A 17,537-nucleotide genomic window follows, 5' to 3' on the forward strand; every position below is an offset into this window, starting at 1 on the left:
TGCACCCTAGCCCTTTTGATTTTAGCTACCCCATGGTGGGGCAATCCTTGGAGCAGCGACCTGGTGCCACTTTCAGCAAAAAAAACCTGGTGTCATTACTATTTATGGGCCTTCCCCGTCATCAGGAGCTCTGGTGAAGACCAACTGGTACTTAGACTATGCTATTTGGGTGAACCCCAAGTAAAATAGCAGTGTCAGGCTTATTAAATAGATATTTTAGTTCACGTATAGATTAATTCAATTCAAAGGTACAGACGAGTAAACTGCTATGACATCACTAGGCCCCCTGTGCATAAACCTATATATCCCTACACAGTATTTACCTTGTTGGTGGGGATTGGTCAGACCCTGAATTACTCAAGGGAACTGGCGATGGGGTTGTTGAATCTAAAAATGATAGCAGATCGCATAATTTTCTAATTAGGGTTCATCTGTGACCAATACAGAAAATGAAAGAAGGTCACCATAATAAGGAATCAACTCTTTATACTTACAGAAGGGGTATATCATTGATTTAGAGATGTCTACAGAGCAGCCAGGAGCCCCTTACCACCAAATCAACAATACGTGGGCATTGGTTGCTGGAGGAGATACAACTAAAGTATTTATGGCAACACCCTACCCCAAAGTGTTGATGATGAAGTGTGCACAGAGTTAGATGTGGATGAATTTGGATGTCCCAAGCTGAGTCTAAATTATATTCTTATTTTTGGTAGTTTGGTTTAATGAAATGGTTCTGGGAATCCTGTGATCTTCAAAGGGCTAACAAAATATCTATGTCTACTGATGTTGGTTCCTTGCCACCCCAAGGATCCCGCCAACAGGTACAGGTTTTGGAATAAGTGACTTACACCTCTGCACCTGCTGTCACCTCCTTAAAACACACGGGAAATCCTTTTTTCCCCAGACAATTTAAGGCTGGCCATACATTATATAATTTTCTTGTACAATTATACTTTAGATCAGAGGTCTCCAAACTGCGACCCAACAGCTACATGTTGCTTGCCTTTATCTGACCCTAGGGGCACTATTCCTTCAACGGATACCAAAGACGGGGCACTATTCCTTCCACCGACACCAATGATGGGGCACTATTCCTCCCACTGACACCAATGATGGGACACTTTTTTTTCCCACTGACACCAATGATGAGGCCCCATTCCTCCCACTGACACCAAAGATCGACTCTATTCTTTCCACTGACATCAATGATGGAGTGCTATTGCTTGCACTGACACCAATGATGGGGCACTATTCCTCCCACTGACACCAATGATGGGGCACTATTCCTTCCACTGACACCAATGATGGGGCACTATTCCTCCCACAGATACCAATGATGGGGCACTATTCCTCCCACGGATATCAATGATGGGGCACTATTCCTCCCACTGATACCAATGATGGGGCACTATTCCTTCCACTGACACCAATGATGGGACACTATTCCTCCCACTGATACCAATGATGGGGCACTATTCCTCCCACGGATATCAATGATGGGACACTATTCTTCCCACTGACACCAATGATGGGGCACTATTCCTTCCACTGACACCAATGATGGGGCACTATTCCTCCCACTGATACCAATGATGGGGCACTATTCCTCCCACGGATATCAATGATGGGGCACTATTCCTCCCACTGATACCAATGATGGGGCACTATTCCTCCCACTGATACCAATGATGGGGCACTATTCCTCCCACTGATACCAATGATGGGGCACTATTCTTTCCACTGACACCTATGATGGGGCACTATTCCCTCCCCTGACACCAATGATGGGGCACTATTCCTCCCACTGATACCAATGATGGGGCACTATTCCTTCCCCTGACACCAATGATGGGGCACTATTCCTCCCACTGACACCAAAGATCGACACTATTCTTTCCACTGACATCAATGATGGAGCATGATTGCTCGCACTGACACCAACAATGGGGTACTATTCCTCCCACTGACATCAATGATGGGGCACTTTAACCTCCACTGATGGGGCACTATTCTTTCCACTGACATCAATGATGGGGCACTTTAACTTCCACTGACACCAATGATAGGGCACTATTCTTCCCCCTCACACCGATGGCAGGGCACTATTCTTTCCAGGGACACCAATGATGGGGCACTATTCCTCCCACCCGCACCAATGATGGGGCACTATTCCTCCCACTAACACCAAAGATGGGGCACCAATCCGTTCACTGACACAAATGATGAGGCACTATTCCTCCCACTGATGCCAATGATGGGGCACTATTTTTCCCATTGATACCAATGATGGGGAAATTTTCCTTCCACTGACACCAATGATGTAATTTTTTACTTCTGCTCACCACCAAGCCTTTGACATTGTTTACTCCCACTGGTCACAGTCTGCCCCCCCCCCCCCCCCCTAAAATTTGAGAGGGAGTAAATTGGCCCTTGGCTTTGAAAGTTTTGAGACCCCTGATTTAGATTTCCCAAAACCATATAATATGAGGTCAAAACACTTTCAATTTGTATGTAATCAGGGAGGCCCTTGTACTACATAGTTGAAGGTAAATCTAAAGGAAATTGAACAAGAAAATGGTATAATGTATGGCCAGCTTAACACTCAAGGATTACTTGGAGCGCCTGCTGGTTTTTCTGATTTGCCTAGACAGTGTCAACATTTACATTTTTTATTTATTTTTTGCTAAAGATGATCTCATCAAAATGTTGCTGTTCCTATATTGTCCAATCACAGACTGGGGGCAGGTCTTAGACCAAGGTTTATTTTTCAGCTGCAGCGTAGTATATAGAGATTTCCCAGGGAAAGAAGGAGATGTCTATGCTGTCTGGTAGGTTGGCTTGGATCCAAGTACAGACTGCCCACAGTAGATTTACTACTCCTGCAACCTCTGTGTCAACTGCTTTCAGTGGCCCAACAACAAAGCTGTTACATATTAATGTCATTCATCACAGCCGTGCTTCCTATACAGCGATGCTGTGATTGGACCACAGCTATCACACAGTCCCTGAGCCAGTTACAGTACTCTTTACCATGTGATTAGCTGAAGCCAATCACAGATCACTAGTAATCACAGCTGTTATGAATGTAACCCATTCATGACAGTTCAAGACATTGCTGTTACAGTCATCATCATTGTAATAGCAATCAAAGTGTTAAAAAAAAAAAAAAAAATCTCTGATCACCCCCACAGAGTAGTACAGTGTCAGTATGGTGACACTAATCAAACCAAATGCAATGTCTTTGCGATATGGATACACAAAACCTAAAGTGCCGCTGCTCAAAAGTCTAGTGATTTTAACCACTTGCCTACTGTGCACTTAAACCCCCTTCCCATCCAGGCCAATTTTCAGCTTTCAGCGCTGTCACACTTTGAATGACAATTGCGCGGTTATGCTACACTGTACCCATATGAAATTTTTATCATTTTTTTCACACAAATAGAGCTTTATTTTGATGGTATGTAATCACCTCTGGGTTTTTTATTTTTTACAAAAAAAAAGAATAAAGACAGAAAATTTTGAAAAAAAAAAAAATTTTTTTTATTTTCTGCGAGTAAATTTTGAAAATAAATTTTTCTCCTTCACTGATGTGCGCTGATGAGGCGGCACTGATGGGCACTGATAGGCTGCACTGATGGGCACTGATGAGGTGGCACTTATGGGCACTGATGAGGAGGTACTAATATGCCGCACTGATGAGCACTGATAGGCGGCACTGATAGGCGGCACTGATGAGCACTGATAGGCGGCACTGATGAGCACTGATAGGCGGCACTGCTGGGCACTGAGAGGTGGCACTGCTGGGCACAGAGGTGGCACTGAGAGGTGGCACTGCTGGGCAATGAGAGGCGGCACTGATGGGCGGCACTGATGGGCACTGATAGGCGGCACTGATGGGCACTGGCGGATGGCACTGGACACTGACGGGTGGCACTGATGAGCGGCACTGATGGGCAGCACCATCAGTGCCCACACTCAGTGCCCATAGTGCTGCCAGTCAGTGCCTAGATGAGCAGGCACTGATGGGCACTGACTGGCAGCACTATGGGCACTGATTGTGGGCATTGATGGGGGCACTGATGGCGGGCACTGTGGGCACTGATGGGGGGCACTGTGTGTATGTTTTTACCTTTTAGTAATCAGGGCACTGGTGATCGGTGCCCTGATTACATGTCTCTGTGTCCCCGGCGCTGTGAGGCTTCCCCTCCTTCCTCACACTGCAGGCTCTGTGTGAGGAAGGAGCGCCGGCGATGAGAGATGATCTCATATGTTTACATATGAGATCATCGCTCATTGGACGGCCCGATCACGTGGTGAATGGCCGCTGTGATTGGCCATTCACCACGATCTGTGATCGGCCTTGTCCAAGGGACACGACCGACACAGATTTTCCCCGCTGAGCGCTCGCGGGAGCGCACGGGGGGCGTGTCACTGGGAGGCCGTTTAAAAACGGCCTCCCGAAAATTCAAGTCCGCGCTGCAGCCGTATATAGGCTGTAGCGCGGATGGGGGGAGGTTAAATTATTTTTTAAATGACAAAAAAGTGGTACACAGCGCAAAATAGGTGTACTAAATAAAGTGCAAAAAAATATATGTAAAGTGCAAACTGTGCAAAAGTGCGAAACTTGTATCCACTTTGCTTTGCAACAACACCCTTAGATCTCTCTAAAGTGCCACAACAGTGAAAATCAAATATATAGTATGGTGCAAATCAAATTCAAAATTAAATAATTGCATGTACATAAAACAAACATGAACTAAATCAATATGAAAGTATAAAATAAAATAATAAAAAAAAAAAAATATATATATATATATATATATGAAAAGTCCCAAAAAGTCCTTTTTTGGGACTTTTCATATATATATATCTACATATATATATATATAGATATATATATATATCTATATATATATATTTTTATTATTATTTTTTTTATACTGTGTACCACTTTTTTGCCAGTATGGTGACACTGACCTACTCTGATGAAAGTATGAAAATATGATGAATTTAATTTCACAAAACAAAATGGATTAATGAACTTCAAACTTTAACACCGCAGGGCTTCAGCATAGAGATTTTTAACTTTTATTTTTTTATATTTTTTATGTTTTTCTATTTTAACTAATGAAGGTAATTTTTCATACGGATCTAATATTAGACCCTGTTATAGAAATGTGCAAATATTTCATAGTAATTAGTATGTTATACCACTAGATGTCGCCATCTTTCCCTTTTCTTTCATCCATTAAAAGTCATTTACGACCAAGCGGTGTAATTTGAAGGGTTACGACATGGCAATTAAAGGTGCAGGTGATAAGTCTTGTTGGTTATCATTTTTGTTTTTATTAAAGTTGCGTCACTTGCTTCTGGTTGTTATATTTAGCAATAAATAAAAATAGTAATGTGTTTATAATGCATTTGTGTGGCGACAACGAGTGTATCCAGCATTTGTAGTCCCAGCATAATTTTATTTGGCAAAGTACAAGTTGACATCCGAAGGGTATAAATCTATTAACTCTATGACCAATCTTCAGTGTTCTGGTTGAGGGAAGACGGTTCTCATCCAAGATTTTACAATACATGGCCCCATCCATTGGCCCCTAATGTGGCAAAGTCTGTCTCTTCCTTTAGCAGAGAAACAGCCCCAAAGCATAAGGTTTCCACCTCCGTGCTTGACTGTAGGGATGGTGTTCTTAGGGCCATAGTCAGCATTTTTCTTCCTCTAAACACAACGAGTCCTCCTCCTCAAAAAGGCACATGTACAGTCATGCCAATGACCATCTAAATAATTCACAGATGTATTGGGAGAAAATGCTGTGATCAAATGAGACCAAAACTAAGCTCTTTACCATTAACTCGAATCGCTGTGTTTGTAGTAAGAAAATGCTGACTATGACCCTAAGAACACCATCCCTACAGTCAAGCACGGAGGTGGAAACATTATGCTTTGGGGCTGTTTCCCTGCTAATGGTACAGGGTGACTTTGCCACACTGAGGGGTCAATGGACGGGGTCATGTATTGTAAAATCTTGGGTAAGAACCTTCTTCCCTCAGCCAGAACACTGAAGATGGGACGTGGATGGGTCTTCCAGCAGGACCATAACCCAAAAGATACTGCCAAAGCAACAAAGAAGTGGCTCAAGAAGAAGCACATTAAGTTAATGGAGTGACCTAGTCAGTCTCCAGACCTAAATTCTATAGAACATGGGTGTCCAACCTTTTGGCTTCTGTGGGCCACATTGGGTGTAGAGAAATTTTCTCGGGCCGCATATAAAATATATACTATAGTTATGGTATATAAGTAATAAAACGCAGCTGCGCCCTTCTCAAGCTGCCACGCCCCCAGCACTAATTTAACACAACTAGTGGATGATCTCCTCCGAGGCAGCCTCTCCCTAGTTAGTTTTGAAGCCGCCGTGGCCGTGCCCCCGACTTGAATTCCTTCCCAGCAAAAAAAAAACAATTGTCAGGGGGCAGTGGGCCGCATTGCCTGCGGTTCTGGGCCGCATGTGGCCCCCGGGCCGCAGGTTGGACATGCCTGCTATAGAACATGTATGCAGGGAGCTGAAACTTAGAGTTGCCAAGCGACATCCAAGAAACCTTAAGGATTTAGAGAAGATCTGTAAAGAAGAGTGGACCAAAATCCCTCCTGAGATGTGTGCAAACCTGGTACCCATCTACAAGAAACTTCTTACCTCTGTGCTTGCCAACAAGGGTTTCTCCACCAACTACTAAGTCATGTTTTGCTTGGGAAATCAAATACTTATTTTACTCACTGAGCTGCAACTCGATTTAAAACATTCGTATCGTGTTTTTTTTTCTGGATTTTTGGTTGATATTCAGTCTCTATCATTTAAAATACAAACATGATAAAAATGATAGACCCTTCATTTCTTTGTAAGAGGGCAAACTTACAAAGGATGCAGGGGATCAAATAATTATTTCCCCTACTGTGTATACATATATACGTAGTATCTCATAAAAGTGAGTACACCCCTCACATTTTTGTAAATATTTTATTAAATCTTTTTTATGTGACAACTCTGAAGAAATGACACTTTGCTACAATGTAAAGTAGTGAGTGTACAGCTTGTATAACAGTGTAAATTTGCTGTCCCCTCAGAATAACTCAACACACAGCCATTAATGTCTAAACCGCTGGCAACAAAAGTGAGTACACCCCTAAGTGACAATTTCCAAATTGGCCCCAAAGTGTCAATATTTTGTGTGGCCACCATTATTTTCCAGCACTGCCCTAACTCTCTTGGGCATGGAGTTCACCAGAGCTTTACAGGTTACCACTGGAGTCCTCTTCCCCTCCTCCATGACTGTTAGATGTTAGAGACCTTGCCCTCCTCCACCTTCGGTTCAAGAATGCCCACAGATGCTCAATAGGGTTTAGGTCTGGAGACATGCTTGGCCAGTCCATCACCTTTACCCTCAGCTTCTTTAGCAAGGCAGTGGTCGTCTTGAAGGTGTGTTTGGGGTCGTTATCATGTTGGAATACTGCCCTGCGGCCCAGTCTCTGAAGGGAGGGGACCATGCTCTGCTTCAGTATGTCACAGTACATGTTGGCATTCATGGTTCCCTCAATGAACTGTAGCTCCCCAGTGCTGGCAGCACTCATGCAGCCCCAGACCATGACACTCCCACCACCATGCTTGACTGTAGGCAAGACACACTTGTCTTTGTACTCCTCACCTGGTTGCCGCTTGACACCATCTGAACCAAATAAGTTTATCTTGGTCTCATCAGACCACAGGACATGGTTCCAGTAATCCATGTCCTTAGTCTGCTTGGCTTTAGCAAACTGTTTATGGGCCTTCTTGTGCATCATCTTTAGAAGAGGTTTCCTTCTGGGACGACAGCCATGCAGACCAATTTGATGCAGTGTGCGGTGTATGGTCTGAGCACTGACAGGCTGACCCCCCACCCCTCCACCTCTGCAGCAATGCTGGCAGCACTCATACGTCTATTTCCCAAAGACAACCTCTGGATATGATCCTGAGCATGTGCACTCAATTCCTGTAGTCGACCATGGTGAGGCCTGTTCTAAGTGGAACCTGCCCTGTTAAACTGCTGTATGGTCTTGGCCACCATGCTGCAGCTCAGTTTCAGGGTCTTGGCAATCTTCTCATAGCCTAGGCCATCTTTATGTAGAGCATAAACTTTTTTTTAGATCCTCAGAGAGTTTTTTTTACCATGGGGTGCCATGTTGAACTTCCAGTGACCAGTATGAGAGAGTGAGAGCGATAACACCAAATTTAACACACCTGCTCCCCATTCACACCTGAGACCTTGTAACACTAACGAGTCACATGACACCAGGGAGGGAAAATGTCTAATTGGGCACAATTTGGAAATTTTTACTTAGGGGTGTACTCACTTTTGTTGCCAGCGGTTTAGACATAATTTGCTGTTTGTTGAGTTATTTTGAGGGGACAGCAAATTTACACCACTGTTATACAAGCTGTACACTCACTACTTTACATTGTAGCAAAGTGTCATTTCTTCAGTGTTGTCACATGAAAAGATACAGTATAATAAAATATTTACAAAAATGTGAGGGGGGTACTCACTTTTGTGAGATACGGTATATATATATATATATATATATATATATATATATATATATGTATATCCTGTATATAGTATTGTGCAAACGTTTTAGGCATGTGTGAAGAAATGCTGAAAGTAGGAATGCTTTCAAAACTATATATTTTAATTGTTTATTTTTATCAATTTACAAAATGCAAAGTGAGCATTCAACTCTAGGGACAACATGCTCACTTGCTGCCTAATATATCCCACCCACTTTCAGATGTCATTGCCATAAGATAATAAATGTTATCTACTTTACCAGTCAGTGGTCATAAAGTTATGGCTGATCTGTGTATACAGTATTATAGCTGTATTTTATACTGATAACCTGGAGTTCAGTCCAACCCCAAACCTTCAAGCTAGGAGCTAAAATTGGCATATCAGACCTCCCTTGGTTAAGGGCCCATTTCACACCACTCTGCTGGGGTAATGCATGTTATGTGTGGCTGTGCCCCTCTAATGCATTATTATTGCAGTGCTGTACCCTGCATTGCTTCGTCCATGATTGAGGCATAGTAAAGAGCAGCCGTTCTCAACCTTTTCAACACAGAAGAACCCTTTAAATACCTTTCCGGTCTCTGGGAACTACTGCCAAAATATGACTATATCTGCAACTCATGAAACAATAGTGTGATTGGTCAGAGGGAGGAATGCTCCTTACAATTGTGGACATTGGGAAGAATTTGCCCCTTACAGATAGCTAAAAAGATCAATGGTGTCAGGGGGAACTTATTGGAGTCAGAAAGTGTTCATTGCTCAAGGAACTCCTAGATTGGGTGGGTGTGGAAAGTGGGGTCCCCCAGGGTTCTGTCCTGGGGCCAATCCTGTTTAACTTATTCATAAATGATCTAGAGGAGGGGATATCTAGTACAATCTCAGTATTTGCAGAAGATACTAAACTAAGCAGGCCAATATCTTCTGGGCAGGATGTGGAAACCTTACAAGCGGACCTGAACAAAATAATGGGGTGGGCAACTACATGGCAGATGAGGTTTAATGTTGAGAAATGTAAAGTAATGTACTTGGGGGTCAGAAATACAAAAGCAAGCTACTCACTGAGGGGGGAACCTCTGGGTGAGTCTAGGATGGAAAGGGACCTGGGGGTACTGGTAGACAGTAGCGGAACTATCAGAGTCGCAGCGGTCGCGCTTGCGACCGGGCCCTGGAGTTCCGCCACTGTGGGGGGGCCCGCCGGCCTCCGCTCTTTTACCGTGGGGGGCCCGCCGGCACCTGCCAGTTCTGGATGTGCGAGTGAGAGCCTCCCTCCCTCCTCAGAATCAGTCTGTCATATAGTTGTGCCGCGCGGGGGGGGGGGGGGGTAGGAATGCTGTGGCCGGGCTGTCAGGAGGAGGCTGAGCTGAGCTCTTACTGTGATGAATGAGAGAGCCAGCCAGCCAATCCATGTAGAGAGCAGGGAGTAGAGAGGCGGAGTTTCACAGGCACTGGAGAGTCAGCCGTCCAGAAGGGGGTGGATCTCTCCTCCACATGTGATTCACAACATGCATCCCTGATCCCTGGACTGTGGAGGCCCTTTTCGTGACCAGTGAATGAGTTGAATCGACTGAAGGACATGTAAGTGTCAGTGACAAATTTCTAACCTCCACCACTGATCTCAACCACCACCATTGCTGCCTCTTACTGATCCCACACTACAGATTTCATCCCTATCCCATTCCCCCCCATCACTTCTACAACAGAGATACTTGGTGTGGGGAGGGGATGGGTGGAGATGGGATCAGTAAGAGGCAGAGGTGGGGGAGGTTGGCACCACCACTAATCCCACCCCTCCTTAACCACTGATCCCCCCCTCACCACCATCACTGATCCCCCCCTCACCACCATCACTGATCCCACCATCACTGATCCCCCCACCATCACTGATCCCACCATCACTGATCCCCCCCTCACCACCATCACTGATCCCACCATCACTGATCCCCCCCTCACCACCATCACTGATCCCACCATCACTGATCCCCCCCTCACCACCATCACTGATCCCACCATCACTGATCCCCCCCTCACCACCATCACTGATCCCACCATCACTGATCCCCCCCCTCACCACCATCACTGATCCCCTCAGCACCATCACTGATCCCCTCAGCACCATCACTGATCCCCCCTCTCACCACCATCACTGATCCCCTCAGCACCATCACTGATCCCCCCTCTCACCACCATCACTGATCCCCTCACCACCATCACTGATCCCCTCAGCACCATCACTGATCCCCTCACCACCATCACTGATCCCCCCTCACCACCATCACTGATCCCACCATCACTGATCCCCTCAGCACCATCACTGATCCCCCCCTCACCACCATCACTGATCCCCCCCTCACCACCATCACTGATCCCACCATCACTGATCCCCCCCTCACCACCATCACTGATCCCACCATCACTGATCCCCCCCTCACCACCATCACTGATCCCCCCCCTCACCACCATCACTGATCCCCTCAGCACCATCACTGATCCCCTCAGCACCATCACTGATCCCCCCTCTCACCACCATCACTGATCCCCTCAGCACCATCACTGATCCCCCCTCTCACCACCATCACTGATCCCCTCACCACCATCACTGATCCCCTCACCACCATCACTGATCCCCCCCTCACCACCATCACTGATCCCCTCAGCACCATCACTGATCCCCTCAGCACCATCACTGATCCCCCCTCTCACCACCATCACTGATCCCCTCACCACCATCACTGATCCCCTCAGCACCATCACTGATCCCCTCACCACCATCACTGATCCCCTCACCACCATCACTGATCCCCTCAGCACCATCACTGATCCCCTCAGCACCATCACTGATCCCCCCTTTCACCACCATCACTGATCCCCCCTCTCACCACCATCACTGATCCCCCCTCTCACCACCATCACTGATCCCCCCCCTCCCCATCGCTGCCACTGATCTCACCCCCCCCTCCCCACCATTGCCACCACTGATCCCACCCCCTCCCCACCATCGCCGCCACTATTACTGGTCCCATTCCCCAGGTCATATTTTACCGATCCTGAGGTGGAAAATCAAACATAACATAACATTAACCACTTAAGGACCGCCCACCGCAGTTTTACTGTGGCAGGCAGCCCCTCCTGCGCAAACCGACGTAATACTACGCCAGTCACTCGCCTGGTGCTAGGGGCGAGCGGGGATGCCAATTCACGGGGGCCTGCAGCCGTGATTGCCGCTGACCACCCGTGATAGGTCCCCGCTGAGAGAGAAGGACGTCGGATGTTGTAAACACAGCTGACCGTTCTTCTCCCTGAAATGATCACAGAGCGCCTGTGATCCTTCTATATAGAATCACAGGTCTCTATGATCATTTCACAAGCCCCTCCCCCACAGATAGAAACACTCCCCTAGGCTTACATTTAACCCCTTGATCACCCCTCTGTTATCCCCTTCCCTGCCAGTGTCATTATTACAGTAACAGTGCATACTTTCAGCACTGATTACTGTAGTAATGACACTGGTCCCCCCAAAAAGTGTCAAAAATGTCAGTCAAGGGTCCGATCTGTCCGCCGCAATGTCACAGTCTCGCTAAAAAGTGCAGATCGCCGCCATTACTAGTAAAAAAAAAAAAATACATAAATCTTTCCCCTAGTTTGTAGATGCAATAACTTTTGCACAAACCAATTAAAATACGCTTAGTGCGATTTTTTTTTTTTTCAAACACAAATATGTAGCAGAATAGAAATTGGCATAAAATGATGAAAAATTAGATTTTTAATTTTTTTTTTTTGGGGGGGATGTTATATAGCAGAATGTGAAAATAAAAAGTGTAAAAATCATGTTTTTTTGGGGGGGGGGGGCCCTTCATGATTTCTTGCACCTGGGCCCTGAAAGTTCTAGTTACGCCTCTGCTGGTAGACAAAAGGCTTGGCAGTGGCATGCAATGCCAAGCCGCTGCAAGCAAAGCCAACAGAATATTGGGATGTATAAAAAAGGGGATTCACTCCAGAAATAAAGAGATTATTCTCCCTCTCTACAAGACTCTGGTCCGGCCACATCTGGAGTATTCCGTCCAGTTCTGGGCACCGGTCCTCAGGAAGGATGTGCTGGAACTGGAGAGAGTCCAGAGAAGGTCAACAAAAATAATTAGGGGAATGGAGGACATCAGCTATGAGGAAAGACTACAAGCACTGAACTTATTCTCTCTGGAGAAGAGACGATTGAGGGGGGATATGATATCAATGTACAAATACTGTACTGGCGACCCTAGCATAAGGAACAAACTTTTCAGAGAAAGGAGATACAATAAGATACTTGGCCACTCACTAAAACTAGAGGAAAAACAGTTTAACCTTAAAATACGTAAGGGGTTCTTCACTGTCAGAGCAGTGGGGATGCGGAATTCTCTTCCACAAGCAGTCGTATCAGCAGGGAGCATCGATAGTTTCAAAAAACTATTAGATGGGCACCTTAAAGACCACAACATACAGGGGTATACAATGTACGGTTAACAGCAAACACACACACATCATAGGTTGAACTGGATGGACTGATGTCTTTTTTCGACCTCACAAACTATGTAACCTCTGGAGGCAAGCAACCCTAGTTGAGAAACCCTGGTGTAGGTTGTTACATTACCAGTACATTCCAGCAGCTATTTTACCAAAAAGGATGAAACTGCCTATGTAGAGATATTTTCGCCAAGCGCTTATGTAGGGTTGTGTTCTTTGATGTCCACAAAATGCTTAATGTGTGCTCCTTTCCCTAATTGCAATGCCCACCATGCATCAGACCTATCATCTAGTACAGTGGTTCTCAATTCCGGTCCTCGGGACCCACTAACAGGCCAGATTTTAAGTATTACCTTGGGGAGATGCAGACTAGAATACTGCAATCACTGAGCAGCAAATGAGATCACCTGTGATGTAATTTAGTTATCTTGCAAACCTGGCCTGTTAGTGGGTCCCGAGGACCGGAGTTGAGAACCACTGATCTAGTATAGCATTTCCCAATCAGGGTGCCTTTTGGGCTCACCAGGGGTAACGCTCTGCAGCCCATATTTTTGCATGTGTTTTCATGGTGCAGAAGGGCCCAACAAGGACTTTTTTGTGAAGTAGAGGGACGGAGGATTTTGATTTTAACACGCGTGTGTGTGTGTGGGGGGGGGGGGGGGGGCACAAGGACTCTGATGTTAAAGGAAGGGCGGTTGCTTGAGGACTATGACGTAAAAGGGAGGTTTGTGAGGTGATGGAGGGGCCTCGAGATTTTGCATCCTTTTTAAGATGCAATGACTAAAGATGGGTTGAGAAATATTTCTCTTGTACATGATGGGTCTTCCTGTTATAAGTCTTCATCTGCCCGACCCTGTTGAGGGATCTAGCATGGGCTGCGCTGCAAATGTTTGTTGTCTGGCCAAGGTCTGATAAGCTATCTGTGAGTTGGCCCATGCTTTAATAAAAATGATGTGTGAGCTTCTGGAAGGGCTATTGCTTGCAGGCCGTTGCATGATTTTGGAATAGGCTTCTGGAGCTATAATGTGCTATCAGATCTAAGAGGACCTAACGATCGTGGGGCCTGCTAAGAGGAACCCAAGAGCTGGGGACAAAGGAATATATACAGGAACTTGCACTAGTCTGGTGCGACAGTTGCCTATCTGGTACAGAGAAAAACAAAAAACCTCTGTAGTATGTCATGCTAGTCTGCTCTGCGTGGGAAGTTTAGGCTTCTACTAGAAAATTGCTTTTTATTGGGTATACACTATATTACCAAAAGTATTGGGACGCCTGCCTTTACATGCACATGAACTTTAATGGCATCTCAGCCTTATGCCTCGTACACACACAACGATTATCGGCCGACCGATCGTCCGACTTTTGTCCAAAGTGGTGTTTTGTTGGTTGGAATGTGCCTAGACTGCACACGAATTTTCTCGGCCAACAAAAATCTACTTCAGCAGTGATGTCATGAGCTGGTTTACTTTCCGTGTGTTTTTTCTTCTCTGAGCATGCCCAGTCTTGCTCATCACATTTTTGTCTGCCAAAATCTGTACTGACTGACGGAAAATCAGCCGTTCTGTTGACAGCCAACAAAAATTTTATAGCCTGCACACCAGATTTTATTCGGCCGAAAATTCGGAGTCGGTTGTCGAAAGCATCATACTAACAAGCCGAAAATCGGCCGATCGGACGTTGGCCGAAAATTCACGGCCAATAATCGATGCGTGTGTACGAGGCATTAGTCTGTAGGGTTCAATATTGAGTTGTCCCACCCTTTGCAGCAATAACTCTTCTGGGAAGTCTGTCCACAAGTTGTTTGAGCAGAAAACAAGTGACAAAACGCTCAAGTCTTTCAGTCGCTCAGGGATTTCTATTGAAGTCTATAGGGCCAAAAAGAAGCTCATGTCTTTTTTTGAGCATCAGGCATTTTGCTTTAGGTGACAAATATGAACAGGGGTTTAGCTTGTTGAGCGTTTTAGAGCTACCAGCTTCAAGCAGAAAATCGCTCAGGTGTGAACGGGGCCTAAAGCAAGTCCCATTCTCCAACCTTGCAGTAGGCTTTCAGTCTACCCCACAGGTGCATTGAAGTTTAGTAACCACAAAAGAGATCACTCAATTGGACTACACTTAAAAAAAAAAAAAAAAAAAAAAAAAGTCTCCTGTGTGAACCAACACCATGCTATGAGATGCCAATGTTAGCAGATTGCTTGCACCATTTTAGAACGTCTGTCTTTACCATGAGCACAGTCAACTCTGTGGTCCTAGCACCTGGAGAATGTCTGGCAACCACCCACTTCTACTGTATGTGGTAGGTCAAAAGGAAACGGCTACCATTAAGGACTTCTTATTTTGCGCATTCTAGATGCCTAGGATGGGGCACTTTTCTTCCCACTGACACCAACAATGGGGCACTATTCCTCCCATTAACGCCAATAATGGGTTACAATTCCTTCAACTGATACCAATGATGGGGTAGAATTCCACCAACTGACACCAACAATGGGGCACTGTTCCTGCTGCAAATACCCAGGATGGGGCATTATTCCTTCCACAAATACCAATGATGGGGCGCTATTCCTCTCGCAAATACCAAAGATGGAGCGCGATCCCTCCCACAAATACCAACGATGGGGCACTATCACTCCCGTAAATACCAACGATGGGGCACTATCACTCCCGTAAATACCAATGATGGGGCACCATCACTCCCGTAAATACCAATGATGGGGCACCATCACTCCCGTAAATACCAATGATGGGACACGATTCCTCTCGCAAATACCAATGATGGGGCACCATCCCTCCCGCAAATGCCAATGATGGGGCACTATTCCTTCCACTGATACCAACGATGGGGCACTATCCCTCCCACTGATACCAAAGATGGGGCACTATCCCTCCCACTGATACCAAAGATGGGGCACTATCCCTCCCACTGATACCAATGATGGGGCACTATTCCTTCCACTGATACCAATGATGGGGCGCTATTCCTCCCACTGATACCAATGATGGGGCACTATTTCTCCCGCAAATACCGAGGATGGGGCACTATTCCTCCCACAAATACCAATGATGGGGCACTATCACTCCCATAAATACCAATGATGGGGCACGATTCCTCCCGAAAATACCAATGACGGGACACTATTCCTTCTCCTACTGACCACAGGTAATTTTCTTTACTCCTATTGGCCACGAAGCCTGAGGAATTGTTTACTTCCACTGATACTGGGGCATTTTCTAACCACACTGGCCCCTAAAGTTAAAAAGGCCATTTTTTTTGTTTTTGTTTAGAAAGTTTGGGAACACCTGTCCAAGAACTTCAAGAAGTGGTTTAGACTTAGAAAAACATATTACTTATATTAAATTTAGCAATAAGGATCATTTATTTTTTTTATATAATATATATATATATATATATATATATATATATATATATATATATATATATATATATATTAAAATATTTTCCACTTTTCTTGGTGGACTCTTAATTTTTAAGTCAAATCTGTTGATTTAGTTTTAGCAAAAAAGGTTGATTAAAAACCATTAATTATAAAAATGGTATACATAACTTTATTAAATAAATGCTTTGTCATGACAAAAAAAAAAAAAAAAAGGGATCAAGATTAGATGAGTAACATAAATTATTAGATGAATAAATAGCATAGAGCAATTTTCACTTTAATAAAATGCAAGATTTTTTTTCTTCTTTTATTAAGTACAAAAATGTTAAACAACTTACAGTTTCCATCGTGTTCAGATTTCAACAAGCTTTTTTTTTTTTTTTTTTTTTTTTCCTTCTTAAACTATATAATTTTTTTTCATTATTTTTACACCGGTTATGATTATGAATAACTGTAATGTAAAGATGAATAAAATGAACCCAAACAATAACAGAGATACAGGGTCCTGTAAATGGATGCAGTGAAAATTGAAATTGTAGTATGGACATAATGAAGTCCACTTGTAAAAAAAACGGTATTGTGGGAAATTTTGTGTTAAATATGACCAGGTATCTGACATTGTTAAAGTGATTGCGACATAAAAAAATAAAAAAAATAAAACTGTAAGTGAATGGTCAGCTGATTTAATAAAAAGTCCACTGGCTGAAGAAGTGTGAAAGAATTTATTTAAAAAATAGTGCAAAAATACTCCTGAAGTAGTGGTTAAAAAAAAAAAAAAAAAAAAAAAAAAAAGCACAAAAAAAAGGTCCATATTGCTGCATTGACAAAAAAAACAAAAAAATAAAAAAAAACACACACTTTCACAAAATGGGTTATTCTAACCGGTAACATTCTTTGACATTTTAAACTTGAAAAGTTTTATTTACAGATTTTAAATAAGTGACATCTCCCCAATTTTTTTAAATGCTCAATTTTTCTGGAAAAATAGGATAAAGTAGATGGATTTTAGAATTTTTACTAAATCTCAAAACACATGTTTTG

Source organism: Pelophylax lessonae, assembly GCF_965119305.1.
Source record: "Pelophylax lessonae genome assembly, chromosome: 6".
NCBI classification, from domain to species: Eukaryota; Metazoa; Chordata; class Amphibia; order Anura; family Ranidae; genus Pelophylax; species Pelophylax lessonae.